Raw genomic sequence first — 15,738 nt, forward strand, 5'->3', positions numbered from 1 at the left:
TCATTACTGCCACTATTCCACAGATAAGGAACCAAGGCTCGGGTAAGTGAAGTGATGTGCCCACAGCCACGCAACCGGACAACTCTAGTGCTGGAATTTGAGGAGGTGTGTGACACTCGGAGCCCAATCTGTTGTAATCTGCCCCTGGTGAGACTCAACTCAGATATGCCTGCCCCAAAGCTCTTCAGATATGTCTGCCCCAGCTGCCTCCACAGGTCCGTTTGAGGAGGAGACTTCCAGGCTGCAGAGAAGATGATAGCAGAACAGCGACCAGCACCAAAATTCTCCAGAGGCCGGTGCTGAGCACAGGGTGGTCCGTGGCCCAGTGGTTGTCCCTGGCCCACCCATGCTCCACTTATGCCCGGGGATGGAGAGCCTTGGGTCCTTGCTGTCTCCAGGCAAATGAAGACGGTCACCTTGGGGAGGAGAGCTCTGCTAGCTCAGAACTAGGGAGAATTTTTTGTGTGTGAGAAGGGGAGAAACTCGGAGACCCAGTGAAAGAAACCCCCAAATCAACCTATATTTTGTGGCCACAGACCCAAACCCCAATCCGCCAATTAAGTGCCACCATCTGGTCCTTCACTAGCCCAGTTTCCACACATTCAGAGGACAGAGGCAGCCTGTCTCCTCTTCTGGTCTAGACCCTCCTTCCACCCTATCCAGGAAGCCCTGCTAAGCAAGCAGACAGGGAGGGTGACAATGTTGTCCCCATTAAGCCATGCAGCCTTAGATAAGTCACTTAACCTCTTTGAGACTCATTGTATCATACAGGGGTGTTTGCACAGACCTCACAGTTAGTTAGGAAGGAAGGGCCCAGCAGGACTGAGGACCAGAGTCCACAGAATATTAGAGGGTTGTCTGGGGCCCTAGAAGTGAGATTCTGGGGTCCCCTGAAAGCCTGCAATGTCCAGCAGAGCACTCGCCATCTGGAGCAGCATGGAGCAGGGCCAGGCCTGCGTAGCTAGAGATGAAAACCGCCCCAGGAACCCGGGTGACGGGTGGAGGTGGGGAGAGGGTCTGTCACAGGCCAGGCGGGCAGGATGCCGAGCAGGCAGGATGAGTCGAGTCTAAATAAATCACTAACACGCGGGTGGAGATTTCCTTGAACAGGCGCCCTGGATTGTGGACAACAGGGGGGGAGGGAGTTGGGAAGACGTTTGATCAGGGGACCCATTCTTGTGACTTGCTCCCTCTCATGCATCATGGCCCATCCCCCTACATCAGGGGCTGTGACTGTCTGATCACTGGCCGCCTTGGTTGGGGGCCTCCTCTGCCCAGGCCCAGTCCCTTGATCCATGCCGTGAGAAACTCCAAAAGCCCTGAGCCCATCCGAGGGGAGAGAGGTGTTGAAAGCTGCATCCTGCTTAGAGGGCTGAGCCAAGGCCAGAGATAATATCATATGCTGGAGGCTAGCAGGGCGGGGCCTCCCCAGCTCCTTCCCTCACCACCTGTCCCCCCAGGCTCCGCACTCCTGCCTGAGCCTGAGCTCCAGCTTTTGGGAAGGGGTCTTGCTGCTCTGTGCTCAGGATGCAACCTGGCCCTTGTCCCACTGGACTCACTCTAAGCCCGAAAACCCCCAGGCTGGTCCGGGGCAGGATCAAAGATCAGCCCGGGAAGGAGGGAGGAATGGTTGAAGCTGAGGTTGGAACCGGTCAGATCATCCTAGGGTGGGTTCCCTCCTGCCTCTCTTGGGACCTCAGCTTCCACATTTTGGAAGTGGAGTAGGGAACCCCAAGTCATCTCTAAGGGCATCTAAGTGCTTATAGGGTCTTTCCGGGGCAGGGGGTACAAGGCTGGCTCTGGATCATGCTGTCCAGGCCTTAGCTGCAACTTCTGGGACAGGAGTTGGTGGCTGTTGGATGGAGAGGTAGATGGATCAGTGACTAAATAAGAAGCAGCTAGGATCCACAAAGCCTACAATCCAAGCTTGACTGGAGACCGGGTCCAGAGAAAAGTGCTTCTATTTCCTTGCTCAGTAATAATATCCCATGAGTCCCGCATCTCACCATTTACACAGGGCCTCTGCGTTCACTTCCTGGGTCCCAAGATGAAGGACAGGGAAGGCCTATGCTCCGTGTGCCAGATGAGGAAACTAGAAAAGGCCCAGCTGAGCTCAGCACTGGGCTGTCGCCCCCAAGGCTTCCATGTCCTCTGTCTCTGAGCTCCCAGGCGCCCAGAACTGCTAACAAGGCAGGAAATGCCACCCTACTCAGTAGATGAAACCCCCAGGTCCAGGGAGGGTCAACACAGGGCACTAAAGGCCCAGGCAGGACCAGAACTCAGGTGTCGAGTCCCCAGCCCGGCGCTGTCCAGGCCCAGCTTGAGCCCGCTGCAGGAGACATGGGTACAGCTGTTTCTCTGCGCAAAGGGCCTCTGCCCAGTCAGCGCCCCGAGAAACGCCTGCCGTGGAGGCTGGGCCCCAGGCCTCTTCCCTGCTTAAAGCCTTTCCTTGATCAGGTTCTATGCCCACATCCTCCCCCAGCATGCCCTGACCCCTGCCTTCCGTGGTGCACCTGTCCACTGTCCCCTGAGGTGCTGGAGCCCTGACCATGTGCCCAGCAGCAGACGGAGGCCTTTCACACAATTCAAGGAGCATCTCCACTTTCAAGCTACTCCGGACCCTACCTCCCCATAACACACGTCTATCTGAAGTTCAAAAATGCCTCACTGAAAAAATGACTGTTAATTCATCTTTACTCTCATCAACGACCCAAATCACAAACTCAAGTGTTGTTCCCTGCCAGATCCCAGGTCCCTGCCAGGCCCCAGGAGGGATGGGGAGAGGCTGGGCTTTGGCTTTGGGTTGGGTGCACTATGCCCCTTGCCACTTGGGCAACCTTGGCCTAACCACCACCCTTCTCTGAGCCTTGGTTTCTTTATCTGTAAAATGGAATGACGATTCATACCTGAGAGAATGCACAGTATTTCAAGAGTCAAAGGAAGAGAGCGATATGAATGTACATCACAAATTGTAAAATGTTCAAAATACGAATGAAATGTGAGGGAAGAACCTAGGTGACCGCCCAGGTGTGGGGACAATCTGTGCAAAGGCCTGGAGGGGGGCCAATCTCAGTGTGGGCCTGGGATCAGTCACCCCACACTGGGAGGGCCCGAGCACGGGGACCACTTATTCTGAAGGGCATGGGGAGCACCTTCTCAGGGAGGTCCCCGTGGCATCGGTCAGAGGGCTTCCTCTGAGAGCATGGATAGGCCCTTTGCTGTAAACTTCCCAGCAGCCCCTTTTAACCTCTAGGAAACAGGCTCAGCAAAGGAAGAGACCAACCCAGAGTCACATGGCCACTCGGAGTGCGGTCCAGGGGTCAACCAGGTCAGGGTGTCACCAATCGGGTCAGCCTCGCATCTCTGGGGACTCTGTGAGCACTCATACCCACTCAGGCTTAGGAGCTTAAGCCCCTCGGCCTCAGGCCACCCTTCAGACTCCCACCTTGAGTAGCCTGACAAGGCCCAGGCAGGTGGCCAGGTGGGGCGCCTAGAGGTGTATGGGGAGGTGGGACGGGCGGAGGGCGTCTCCGGAGAAGAAGCAGAAGTGGTGCTGAAAGGGGCTTGGAAGAGGCTGGCCTGGAAGAACACAAGAGAGCGCGGTAATGAGAACCAGAGGCCACGGGAGGGGCCGCTCTGGACTCATCCCAGCCTGCTTGCCCCTCGAGGTTCGGCCGGGGAGACTGAGGCCTGGCCCAGTGCAGAGCTCATCTCGGCTGCTTGGCCACTGCCCAGTACTCTCCCCACACTAGATGGTCCCCACAGCCGAGTGGTATGGGGGAAGCCAGTGTGGGAAACAGGATTTTGTGGGGCTTTGGGATGGGGCCAAGTGACATCAGAAGAGTTTATAAAGCTCATACATAGTCAACCGAATTGCTTAACCTACTGAGGAGGTTCAAGAGTCACTCAGGATCAAGACAGACGAATGAGTGCAGTGTCCTCTGCCAGCCAGGGTGAGATGAGGCCCTACTGTGTGTCTGGGTCCCAAGACCCAGGGAGTGAACAAGTTTTTCCTGATTTATAGATGAGGACTTAACAATCAGAAATGTTAAGTCACTTGCCCAAGGTTCCACAGCCAACAAAGGACAAAGCAGGCACTTGAACTTGGGTCCAGGGTCCTTTCCACGGCCCTTCTCCTGCCTCACCCATTCTCCCCACCCCAACCCCCACTCTGTGGCCCGGAAAGGAATTTCACAGGAGAATGGGGCTCTGCCCTGGTGTTCCCACTGGCTCAGCAAAGAAAGATGCCGGAAGGAAGAGTGCGGGGACTGCACCAACCCATGGACCCTTATCTCTACGGGTGGGTGCCAGCGGCTTCCTTGGAGATCAGTGAAGCCCTCTCCCCAAAGTGCCCCTGGGGTTACTGACCCCTAAGGTCTGTCACTCTTGCTGTCCTCAGAGTTCAGCCATTGGCTCCCTATCTTTGCTTTCTCCTCTAAAGCCTACCTTCCACAGCTCCTCAGGGAACAAGGGAGAGCTAACGAAGCCCCCAAGGACCTCTGAGGACCTGAATGCCCATCTTTTCCCTGAAGGTAATGGGGAACTGCAGAAGGATGTCGGGCAAGGACAGACAGGGCAGAACTAAGCTGGAAATAAAACCCGAGAGGCTCGAGCTTTAGGTCCTTCATTCATCGGGTCTCTTAGCTTTTTTCGAGGCCAGAGAGGGTGGGGGCTAGCCATGTGTTCACATATGTTTTTGTGAAGTTTCCAAAAGTATAATGTTTTAACTCCTATTGGTTAAGAACTCTGTCTCCCTCCACTTTGACTTCTACTGTACTGCCTTCCCTGGAGCAGCTCTAGATATTTTTGGGATCTAAGGGGAAGTTGTGTAGAGTATGAGTTTCATTTGGGCTTAGGGGGATATATATATATATATATATATATGTGGTCACAGTCCCTTGCATGTATAGTTCTGTTAGTGCCAGTCATCCTGGGGCCCCCAGCAACATGACATCGTGGTGCGGAGCCACATGTCGTATTGTGACATCGACATGTCCTCAGACCCTGATACACGTGGGCAATGGAGGGGAGGCAATGTTTGAAACGAACAGAGCCAAATGGTAGTCTGTGGAAAATTCTGCCAATCATCAGATTGTGTGAAGTCGTAACTGGAAGATTTGGTTCTTGTCAGTGTATACTCAAGATGAAAGTTCTCTCCTGTCAAGGATATACTCAATAAAGAAGCATTCGTTTTTTTCTCTTCTCTGATGACAATCACGCAAAATAAAATTTACCACAAGTCCCGTGGTTTTGGCAAACCTGGAGCCGTGCTACAAACGGCAAATACATTGTGTGTTAAGTTGCACGTTTGTGTACCCCAACTCACCGAACCCCATGTTAGTATACTGACTCATCTTGTCCCGATGAAATCCGACCGTTTCAGATGAAATGTCAGGCAAAGTTTGTTTCTCAACGAGGGCCCTCCAGATTGTACAAGTTTCAGTCCCTCAAAACTCGATCTGCCTCTCGCCTGCCTCACAGGCCTCGCTCGTAACCTCTACAATATGCTGTCTCTAACTGCAAGTTGTGTGACCAGAGAGAGGGACTCCCCCAGATCCAGGCACTCACTGGCCCCAGGCCTCACCTGTTCTCTTGGTACCTCTGTCTGCATGTTTCCTCCAACCCCATACAAACTCTCCACAATTTGAAAACCTCCCCTTCCCAGGCCTCCCCACATTGGGGGTGCGTTTCAGCAGGTAGTGTGCCTCGGTGGCTGGCCAGGGCCAGGAGAGCAGGGGTTCTGAAGGAGCAGACATCAGTAATAAATTTCCACCAGGCCTCTGCAGTCGACTGCATGTGTCCAATAAGGCCCCCAGGAGTGCAGCTTGCTTAGGAAATGAATCTGGCAAGCCCGCATTTCCAGTGAGTCCTGTCTCAGGGCTGGGGGTCCTGTGTCAGTCAGACCCTCTGCAGCCTTCCTCCTCACGGTGCTTAGCCTCTGCTGGCGCACCTTTCCACACCTCCACAGGTGCTTGTCCCCTCTCCAGCCAACTGTACCCTGGCCAGGAACACCTGTGAGAAACCTTGTGCGGAGTGAACATCTGCCTCCTTGTGACCTCCACCCACCCATGGGTCTTAGGCCCACCCCTCAGACCAAGCAGAACAAAACCAACCTCCCTTTCACCATCTGGAAACCCTTTACTCCTACTCCTCCTTCATGGCCCTGGTCAAACATTGCTCCTCTTTGAGGTAGGTTTTCCCTGCTCCCCATCTCACCTCCAAAGTCCAGGAGCTCCCACACAGGGAAGTATAATTACCCACCTCCGTGTCCCAGACTGGAAGCTCCTAGAGTGGGGCGGGGACTAGGTCAGGTCCTCCCTGTACCTGGAGAACCGAGGAGCAGAGAGAGGTCACTGAGGCTAGACTCAACAAAGGTTTGCCATCCGCCTGCCTGGTGAGCACGCCCTGCCAAGCGCAGAGGATGAAGCCGCAATTCCAGCCTGTACTCCTCCCAGGATTGCCTCTGTCAGTCCGGGGGGTGGACACCTGGCTCCTGCCCTCCGCCTCCCCACAGCGCCAGACTCCAACTTGACTTTTCAGCAACACTTTCTGGGCTAGCCACACCCTTTTTCTTAAAATACCCTTTCCTTAGGAATCCCTGGCTCCCTCCCACCTTTCTGGCCATTCCTTCTTAGTCTCCTGTGAGGGTTCCTTTCCTCCTCCTTCTCCCACCTCCAAATGAACCTCAGAGATCGGTTCTGAACCCACTCCTCCCACCCTGCAGTCTCTCTCTGACTAATGCTAGTGACCTCTTGCCTGCACACATGACCCCTACTAACATCTACTCTTGTGAACCTCTTGCACACATTTAATCTGAAATCAGTATTTCTCCTGATAACTTGCTTTTCCTCTTTGCGTTACACCCTCCATCCTGCCTCCATTCCAGCCTAAGTTCCCTTTTACCCTCCACCCCTGAGCATCCACTGGGCTTTGCTTTTCTTCTTTTTAAATCCATCTTACTGAGGTACAGTTACAGGCAATAAATTGTACGCATTTGAAATGTACTTTTATAATTCTTACATTTCTCAATGTATTGAGCTTTTTATTGTCATTATGAAATGTTCTTCTTTATGCATGGTAATAGTCTCGTTTCCAAGTCTACTTTATCTGATATAAACGTGGCCCCAGCAGTTGTCTCAGGCCTGTTTGCATGATCTCTCCTTCTATTCTTTTACATTAATTCCGTTTGTGTGTTTATAGTTAAGGTATGTCTCTTTTAGGCAGCATAAAACTTATTCTTGTTTTTTAAAAATCTAGTCTGACGATCCCTGCCTTTCGATTGGTATTTAATTTTGCTATTTGTCTTCCATTTGTTTCACCTGGATTTTGTTTCTTAGTTCCTCTGTTCTGGCTTTCTTTTGTGTTTATCAGATGTCTTTCCGTATTCCATTTTATTCAGTTTTCATTGGCTTTCTAGTTACATCTCTTTGCATAACTTTTAGTGGTTCCTCTAGAGAGTACAACACACATCTTTATTGTATTTAGACATGTGTGATATGTACATGTACGCAAATCTTTATCAGAGTCTAATTAGAGTTAATGAATTACTTTAGATAGAATTTGGGAATGTTGCAGCAATATATTTCCACTTACCCCCACCCCCATTGTCTTAAATGCTATTGTTGTCAATTACATATACATACTTCATAACCCTCCCAAAATAGCCTTTAATGGACCCACACATTTATCAATTCCAATTCTTTTCTTTCCTTACTACAGATCTGAGTTCCCTTTAGCCTGAGGAGTTTTCTTTAGCATTTCTTGTCATGAACTTCTCCTGGAGATAAATTATTTCCTTATTTATCTATCTCAAAATGTTTTGCTTTACCTTTATTTTTGGAGGATAGTTTGCTAAATATAGAATTATCAGTAATGGTTTTTTTCCTCCAGTACTTGGAACGTGTTGCTCTAATATCTTTCGTCCTCTATTGTTTCTGATGAGAAATCAATCATTAATTTTATCTGTGTTCTTCTGTCTGCAAAGTATCTTTTTTTTTTTTTTTCTGGCTGCTTTCAAGATTTTCCCTTTATCTTTGGCTTTTATCAGTTTGATTATTATGTGCCCTAGAAGTGGTTTTCTTTGTCTTTTCCTGCTTGGAATTCGTTGAGATTATCAGCTCTTAAAATTTAAGTTTTCACCAAATTTAGCGAGTTTTTGCCCAGTATGCATTTAAGTACTTTACCAGCCTTTTCCCATTCTCTCTATCCTTTCTGGCCCTCAAACTACACAAATTTTGGACCTCTTAATATGATCCCTCAAGTCTCTGTCCATTCTTCTTTAATTTTTTTCTTCTCTTCACATTAATTTCTGTTCATCTATCTTTGGTGTTAGTGATTTGATTCTTTTTTTTTTTTTTTCCTACTATCTCCAATCTACTATTGAGCTTGGACAGTAAATTTTTAATTTCAGTTATTGTATTTTTCAGCTTCAAAATTTCCATTTAGAGCTCTGAACTCTACTCTCTGTAACCTAAGGTGGCAAGGCTGTGGTTCCCCACCTGACGTAGGCAAGGGGGATTGGGAACGCCTTCATGATTCTTACCTCTTCCAGCTGCAGCTTTTCAAGAGTAAACAAACTCTCCTTCGGCTTCTGTCTGTTTTGAGACACTTCCCAGGGCCTTTAAATAATTGTATTAAAAAATTTTGTCCAAGCCATGGCAATCTTGAAAAAGAACGAAGTTGGAGGTATCACACTACCTGATATCAAACTATACTACAAGGCTACAGTAATCAAAACAGCATGGTACTAGCATAAAAACAGATACATTGATCAATGGAACAGAGTAGAGAGCCCAGAAATAAATCCACACCTGTATACTCACTTACTATATGACAAAAGAGGTAAGAATATACATCCTTTGGAGTAAAGACAGTGTTGGGAAAATTGGACAGATACTTGTAAAAAAAAAAAAAAAAGAAGGAGAAGCTGGATCATCTTCTTACACCGTATACAAGAATAGACTCAAAATGGATTAAAGACTGAAATATAAGACCCGAAACCAGAAAACTTCTAGAAGAAAACATAGGCGGTAAACTCTCTGATATTACTAATTTCTTTTCAGATATATCTCTTTGAGCAAGGGAAACAAAAGAAAAAATAAACAAATGGGACTATCTCAAACTAAAAAGTTTTTGTACAGCAAAGGAAACCACCAACAAAACAAACAGACGATCAACTATTTGGGAGAAAATATTTGCTAATGATACACCTGATAAGGGGTTAATATCCAAAATTTATAAGAACTCATACAACTCAACAGCAAAAAAACCAAACAATCCAATTAAAAAATGTGCAGAAGACCTGAACAGATACTTCTCCAAAGTGGAAATACAGATGGCTAACAGACATATGAAAAGATGCTCAAGGTCACTAATCATCAGAGAAATGCAAATTAAAACCACAATGAAATATCACCTCATACCTGTCAGCATGGCTATCATCAATAAATCAAAAAAACTGCAAGTGTTGGCAAGGATGTAGAGAAAAGGGAACCCTCATAAACTGTTGGTGGGATTGCAAATTGGCACAGCCGCTATGGAAAACAGTATGGAGGTTTCTTAAAAAATTAAAAATGGATATACATTTTGACCCAGCAATTGCACTTCTGGGTATTTATCCAAAGAAAACCGAAACAATAATTCGTAAAGATCTGTGCACTCCAATATTCATGGCAGCACAATTTACGATAGCCAAGATATGGAAGCAACATAAATGCCCATCAACAAACGATCGGATAAAGAAATTATGGTTCATATATACAATGGAATATTACTCAGTCATTAAAAAAAATGAAATCCTACCACTTGCAATGACATGGATAGACCTAGAAGTTATTATCCTGAGCGAAATAAGTCAGACAGAGAAAGATAAATACCATATGATTTCACTTATATGTGGAATCTAAGGAACAAAAAGTACAAACTAATCCAAAACAGACTCACAAAAATAGTGGACAGTTTTTGGTGACAGACAGAAGAAAGGGGGGTTGGGAGGCTGGGAGAGTGGTGTGAAGGATTAAGGAAGTACAAATTAGTAGTTGATAGTTGGGCACGAGGATGCGGAGCACGGCACAGGGAATGCAGTCAGCATTAATATGATGGCTAAGTGGAGGGCCAAGGGAGGGAGGGAGCAATTGGGGGAATCGTTTTATGAACAATATAGATGTCTAACCAATGTACTGTATACTTGAAACTAATTTAAATAAATAAGTCTACTTAAAAATTTTTTTTTGTCCAGATTTCATAATTGTTATCTGCAGAAAGGTTTATGCAACAAGCACCTCACTTAATACCGCCACCATTACAGGAAGTTTCTCCCCCTCATCCTTTTTAAAGTGACCAGCACATGTCGCTCTCCATGCTTAAGATCCTTCAGAGATTTCCCACTGCACTTAAGATAAAGCACAAAATCACTAGCAAGACCTTTGACACCATACAAAAAGTAATGTGTAGACTCTTTTAAGGTTAAAAATTCCTGTAGGTCCCTTAAGGCTTAAAACTTATTTTTATTCATAAAATTGCCTGAACAAGTTTATGCCAGCATAGGGTCTTTTGCTTCTCCGCCCCCTTCCTGGGCCTGGCATACGCTGAAGCCAGAAAACAGAGGCGGCATTTGGGAATGTGGCCAACGTGAAGCGAGAGACAGAAACTCTTTTGGCAAAACAATGGTAAGAGAGGCCCTGTCTGAGCACTGCAAATGTTCAGTCTGTCCGATGGATGCTCTGCTCCCTTCCAAAGCGCCCTGCCTCCTGTCCAGGCCCTCCAGAGGCTAAGAAGAAGAAAAAGTAGAACCCAAAGAGGGAGAGAAACCTAGGAGTTGAAGGCACCCAGGGAAATAATAGGGAGGGGGTAGGGGCTAGAAGAGAGGGGCTGGCCACAGAGGGCACTCTGGGATCTAGAGCAAAGGTCAAGGTTGGGGACAGGTAAGTACAGCCTCTTCTATACCCCTCCCCCCATTTCAGGGTATATTCTAACCTAGAAGTGAAGACTGTTTAATCTCTTCCTGGTTTCTGTTTTGTTTTGTTTTTGCAATTTTACCACAAGGAAAAATTGTTCGGTATAGGCTGTTCTGCTCTTTCATTTTTACTCTCAAGAACCTTTCACAATCAAAAAACTACATAAAAACTAACATTTATATCTGTCCTACAACCATAAAGCCAAAGCAAGTTTACAAATTAAAACCACACAAAACTACAAAGCCAATTAAATTCTCGTTAGCAACATTAACCTAATGTGATAGACGATGTTTTGCTGAAACTAAATCACCTCTGACTAGTTCTTCGGCCTTTAAAATGCCCACACACCAGTGACGACTCACTTCTCCCACCATTTCTTTCCCTCTGAACTTCTGAGATTCCTTTGTTTGGGCCACAGGCCCTGACATCATTTGGACTTCACTCAGCAGGAATGCTTCAGTATTTGTCCAGCAGCCTCCTTTGTCCCTACTCAATGGCAGTGAGAGCAGTGTAGCATTAAGTTAGGTGTTTTTCATTCCTGTGACCCTTTCACTTGCCCCTGCATTTACTACCTCCAGGGCAGTGTGGATACAGTCCAAAACAATAAAGGGAATTGAAAGGCTGAATGTCTCAAAAGCCAGGCTTTCATTGCAAGCAAGGCCAGGCTTATTGAGCAAGAAAAGAATTTGTGAGTTCTGACCAAACAGAGCTCAGAGCCTGGAGAACTTCGAGCGAACAGCCATTAAAAAAAGAAGCTGCAGAGGGGAGAAGAATGCAGGCCGGTGACCTAGGAGTGTTTTCCCACCTCTGAAAAAGGAAGTGAAAGTTCGAAGAGCTGCAGGGGTGCTATTTGGAAGGGGCAAAGCTAGACCCCAAAGTCAAAAGGCTGGTGAGTCTGAGAGGGGCCCTTCCTCCCCTGTCCCTACCCCCATTTGGGGTCTAAACAGAAGGAAAGTTTGGGACAGTGGCAGACAAGGGACCCAATTGCCAAGGCCAGTAAGATCTTGACAAGCCTTGGTAGAAGCTCCATGTTCCTCAGGGGGTATGGGAAGCCACCTAGCAGAGAGGAGAAGTCCAGGCAGGTGGACCTTAGGGCAGCCTCACAGAGTCATGAGAGAAAGTGGCCAAGTCTACCTAAGTCATATCCTCAAGGGAGCCAAGCAGGGCTGAGAAGGTCTGAGTCCAGGGCAGAACGACACAGGGTGTGAGAACCTGGAGTCCAGAACCACAAAAGGGCCTTGGCCGTGGAGGCCAGCACCAGACGGCCTGACGAGCAACACCGGGGCCAGTCAGAGTGTCTGAAGGGTAAGGGCGGGGAGGGTTTGGGAATGTGAACACCCACCCTAAAGGGGATTAAGTTTTAACTAGAAATGACCGAGTTGCCTTGAAGTGGCAAAAGCAAGAATTTTCTGCAAATGGCCCCAAAGGGTATCCATGAGCGTGGTTGAAGACGGTTATGGGGAAATAAAGTTACATTTCCGCGTATCTAGGCCGTGGCTAGATGTTAAAACCTGCCACCTACGGTATTCCTTGAGCCAGTGGGAAGGTCCACGCAAATGCAGGGGCCAGCACTAAAGCCGAGTCCTGAGCGGGCCAGCCAGAGGGAGGGGACCAGGACGCACTTAAAAAAAAAAAAATCGTCAGTACAGTACGAAATACCATTGGAAGAAAACAACCCTGGCCAGGGGAAAGGTTGATGTCTGTGGGCCCCGGTGTGAGAACAGCCAGCTGCTGTCCACCTCTACAGCTCACTGCGCATCCCTCTCCTCTAGCCCTTGGGTCACCCCGGAGTCCTTCCCATGCGCCATGTGCCACGTTCCTTCCTACTCCGAGGTTTGCATGTGTTATTTTCGGGGCCTGGAACGGGCTCTCTGCCTTCAAATCCGTTTAAATTTCCCTTCCCCAAAGAAGGCCTGCCTGAGATCCCAGGACAAAGTGGGTCCTTCATGTCATGCTCTCATGGTCACCTGTGGGCTTTCTTCATAGCACGGACTCAGCTAGTGCCAGACCAACAGGGGGCGCCCGACCAATGTTAAATGGACGAATGAACAAGGGGAACTGTGGCCTGCGGCTCAGATGTAGTGAGTAGTGACTCCAAAGTTCTGGTTTCAAGTCTTACTTGTCAAGTGTTAGCTCTGTGAACTTAGCAATGACACTGACTTCTCAAGGCCTCAACTGCTTTATCTGTAAAAAGGGCACTCATGACGCTGACAGTGATCTGAGCACTACCTGTGCCTTAGAGCGGGGCATCTCTCTGCTGAGAGCTCACGGCCTACCGGAGGTGGCAGACGGGGAAACACGAACTCCGAGGAAGTGTACAAGGTGCTGTGGTGGGAGGTGTGACATAAGGTGACCCGCAATGCGAATCGCATTGGTAATTTAAAGTTTTCTAGCAGCCATATTTTAAGAAGTGAAAAGAAGCATGAAATTAAAAATAGTATTTTACTTAATTCGAGATATCCAAAATATTATCATTTCAACATGTTATCAATATGAAAATTAACATAAAATTATTTACATCCTATTTTTGTACTGTCTCTGAAATTCACTGTGTATTTTATACTTACTGTATATCTCAATTTTTGCAAGCCAATCTTCAATTACCTAATAGCCAGCCACACATGACTAGGGTCTACCATATTGGACATCACAGATAGAGGTGTAATCATATTTAGGGCCAAGATTTTGCCAATAATACTTCATGGGTGTTCTTTCATCAGAAGTCATAAAATGTCTGGTTTTCTCTCTTTTTGTGATATTAGCAGCTGTCGATGATTATTATTTTAGAGTCACAAATTCATTAGAAGGTGCAAAGTGGGGATAGTCTGATTCTACTATCCCTTCTAAATCTTTTCACTTGGGATATTTCTGTAAGAGAAACTTCCCCTCGACAATTGTTTGGCTAACTAGTGTGTACTGTGCGTGTAGCAAAGGTAATTCAATGTTTGATTCTTTCCTTTATGTAGCAGTTCGTAGAGGGTTACAGCTGTGTTTAGGGCAGAGCATTGCATTTACAGTGTGCAAAATTGGTTGGCAGGGCAAGAGGGTGGCTGGAGAGAGACAGGGGAGGAGGTGATCACAATCTAGGTGGCACGCCGCCATGGTAAACCTCTGGGCAGCCAGCCAATCCTCTCCCCCATACCTCAGGAATCTCCTTTAAAAGGCCTGAGAAGCTCCGAGCCACCCCCATGGTGTTTCTTCTGCCCTGGCCTGTACCCTGGATGGTCACTCCAATCGGGCCGCATCCCAGGCCATCCCCCAGGGTCCAGGGCAGAACGCCGGTGGCCTCCCACCCTGTGCAAACGGACAGCTCTAGTCTGGTCCTGCCTTCCTCTGACCCAGGTCATGTCCTCACCACACCCAGGGCCTCCGCTCTCCCCGACTCCCTCCCACTTCCTCTGAGACCTTGCTCCTTTCATTGCATTGTCTTTTCCCTGAACCTTCTCCTTCTCCCTGCCGCTCACTCCTTTCATTAGCGTTTATATGAAACCTCCAGTCTACGCATAGTTCTCCCCATCTTCCACCTTGTTTTCCTCCATCTCTCTACAGGTAAGCTTCTTGCAATAGTTGTGTGCACTTGTTTCCACTTCCTCACCGTAAGCTCTCACTGCCCACTGTTCCCCGGCCTCCTCACCGCTGGATGCAGGATGCAGGCAGTAACTAGTTGTTCAATGAGTGAATAGACAGGTCCCTGGCAATTTCTTTTCTCCTGCTTCTTACCCTGGCCGGCCGCCCTGTCTCCATTGAATCCCCTTGACCTACCGGTTAGACACAGCCAAAGTGCGTCTTCAAAGAAACCTCCCCTGCTTCTCGGGCTCCATCTCGTATGTCTGAGTCACAATTTATGCGGCATATCTCCTGGACTTTGACAATTATATCACATGTCTGACAGTTACACAAATATATTCTCCGCCTTCTAGAAATTGCACCATGTCTCACAAAGCAATGCTCATGAGGTACTGAAATGTCCCACACTCTGGCAGGAATGTCCTCCCGATTTGTTCCACCTTCTTAGTGAGGGGCTGCTGGATGGAAGAGCCGCTTGTAGCTGGCAGGGTGCTCATGTGGGTGGGGCAGAGGGAGCAGACTGCAGGACCTTGAGGTGCAGAAGAGGGCTTGGGCAGAGGTCAGGGGCTGGTTTGGCCCCAGTGTGGCCTCAGGAATTGCGTGATCTTGGGCAGGTCATTCCTGTGGGCTCCTTGGTCAAGTCGTGATGGTAACACATCCTCCCAGGGCTACCCACAGCATCAACTGCTATCATGTTAAGGCTTCGATTTGGGACAGGAAAACATAGCATGTTTGAGGAGTCATTGCAGCACCAGAGAGAGAAAGCAGACACCTCAGTGCAGATGACTGCAGCGCAGGGGAGGGGAAGGCAGCAGAGGCTCAGCCCCTGCATCGCGCCCCAACCCCGGGTGGTAGCTCACTCGGGATGTTTACTAACTTGTGGTAACCGTGGGCCTCAAACGTGCATCTCTTTTTACTGTTTACAAAAACCTGACTCCAGTCTCATTTGATCCTCGGACCATTCTCTAAACATCACAAATCATTTCTGATGCTGACTCTGGGCATGCTGGTCCTTCACAGAGCATCTAGGGGACCAAGATACAGACACAGGTGTGAGTATGAACCCCCTGGATCTATGTTCTGCCTCGTGCTCCCACTCCCCCCAACTTCATGAGCACCTACCGTGTGCCACTAAAGGCCTGGGCAGGGGTGGCAGGGGGCAGGCAGAGGAGCCAAGGCAACTGACAGGCTTCTGGGAGCAAAGGGCCTGGCCAAG

The sequence above is a fragment of the Rousettus aegyptiacus genome, unplaced genomic scaffold (assembly GCF_014176215.1).
Source record: "Rousettus aegyptiacus isolate mRouAeg1 unplaced genomic scaffold, mRouAeg1.p scaffold_m13_p_5, whole genome shotgun sequence".
Classification (NCBI taxonomy): Eukaryota; Metazoa; Chordata; class Mammalia; order Chiroptera; family Pteropodidae; genus Rousettus; species Rousettus aegyptiacus.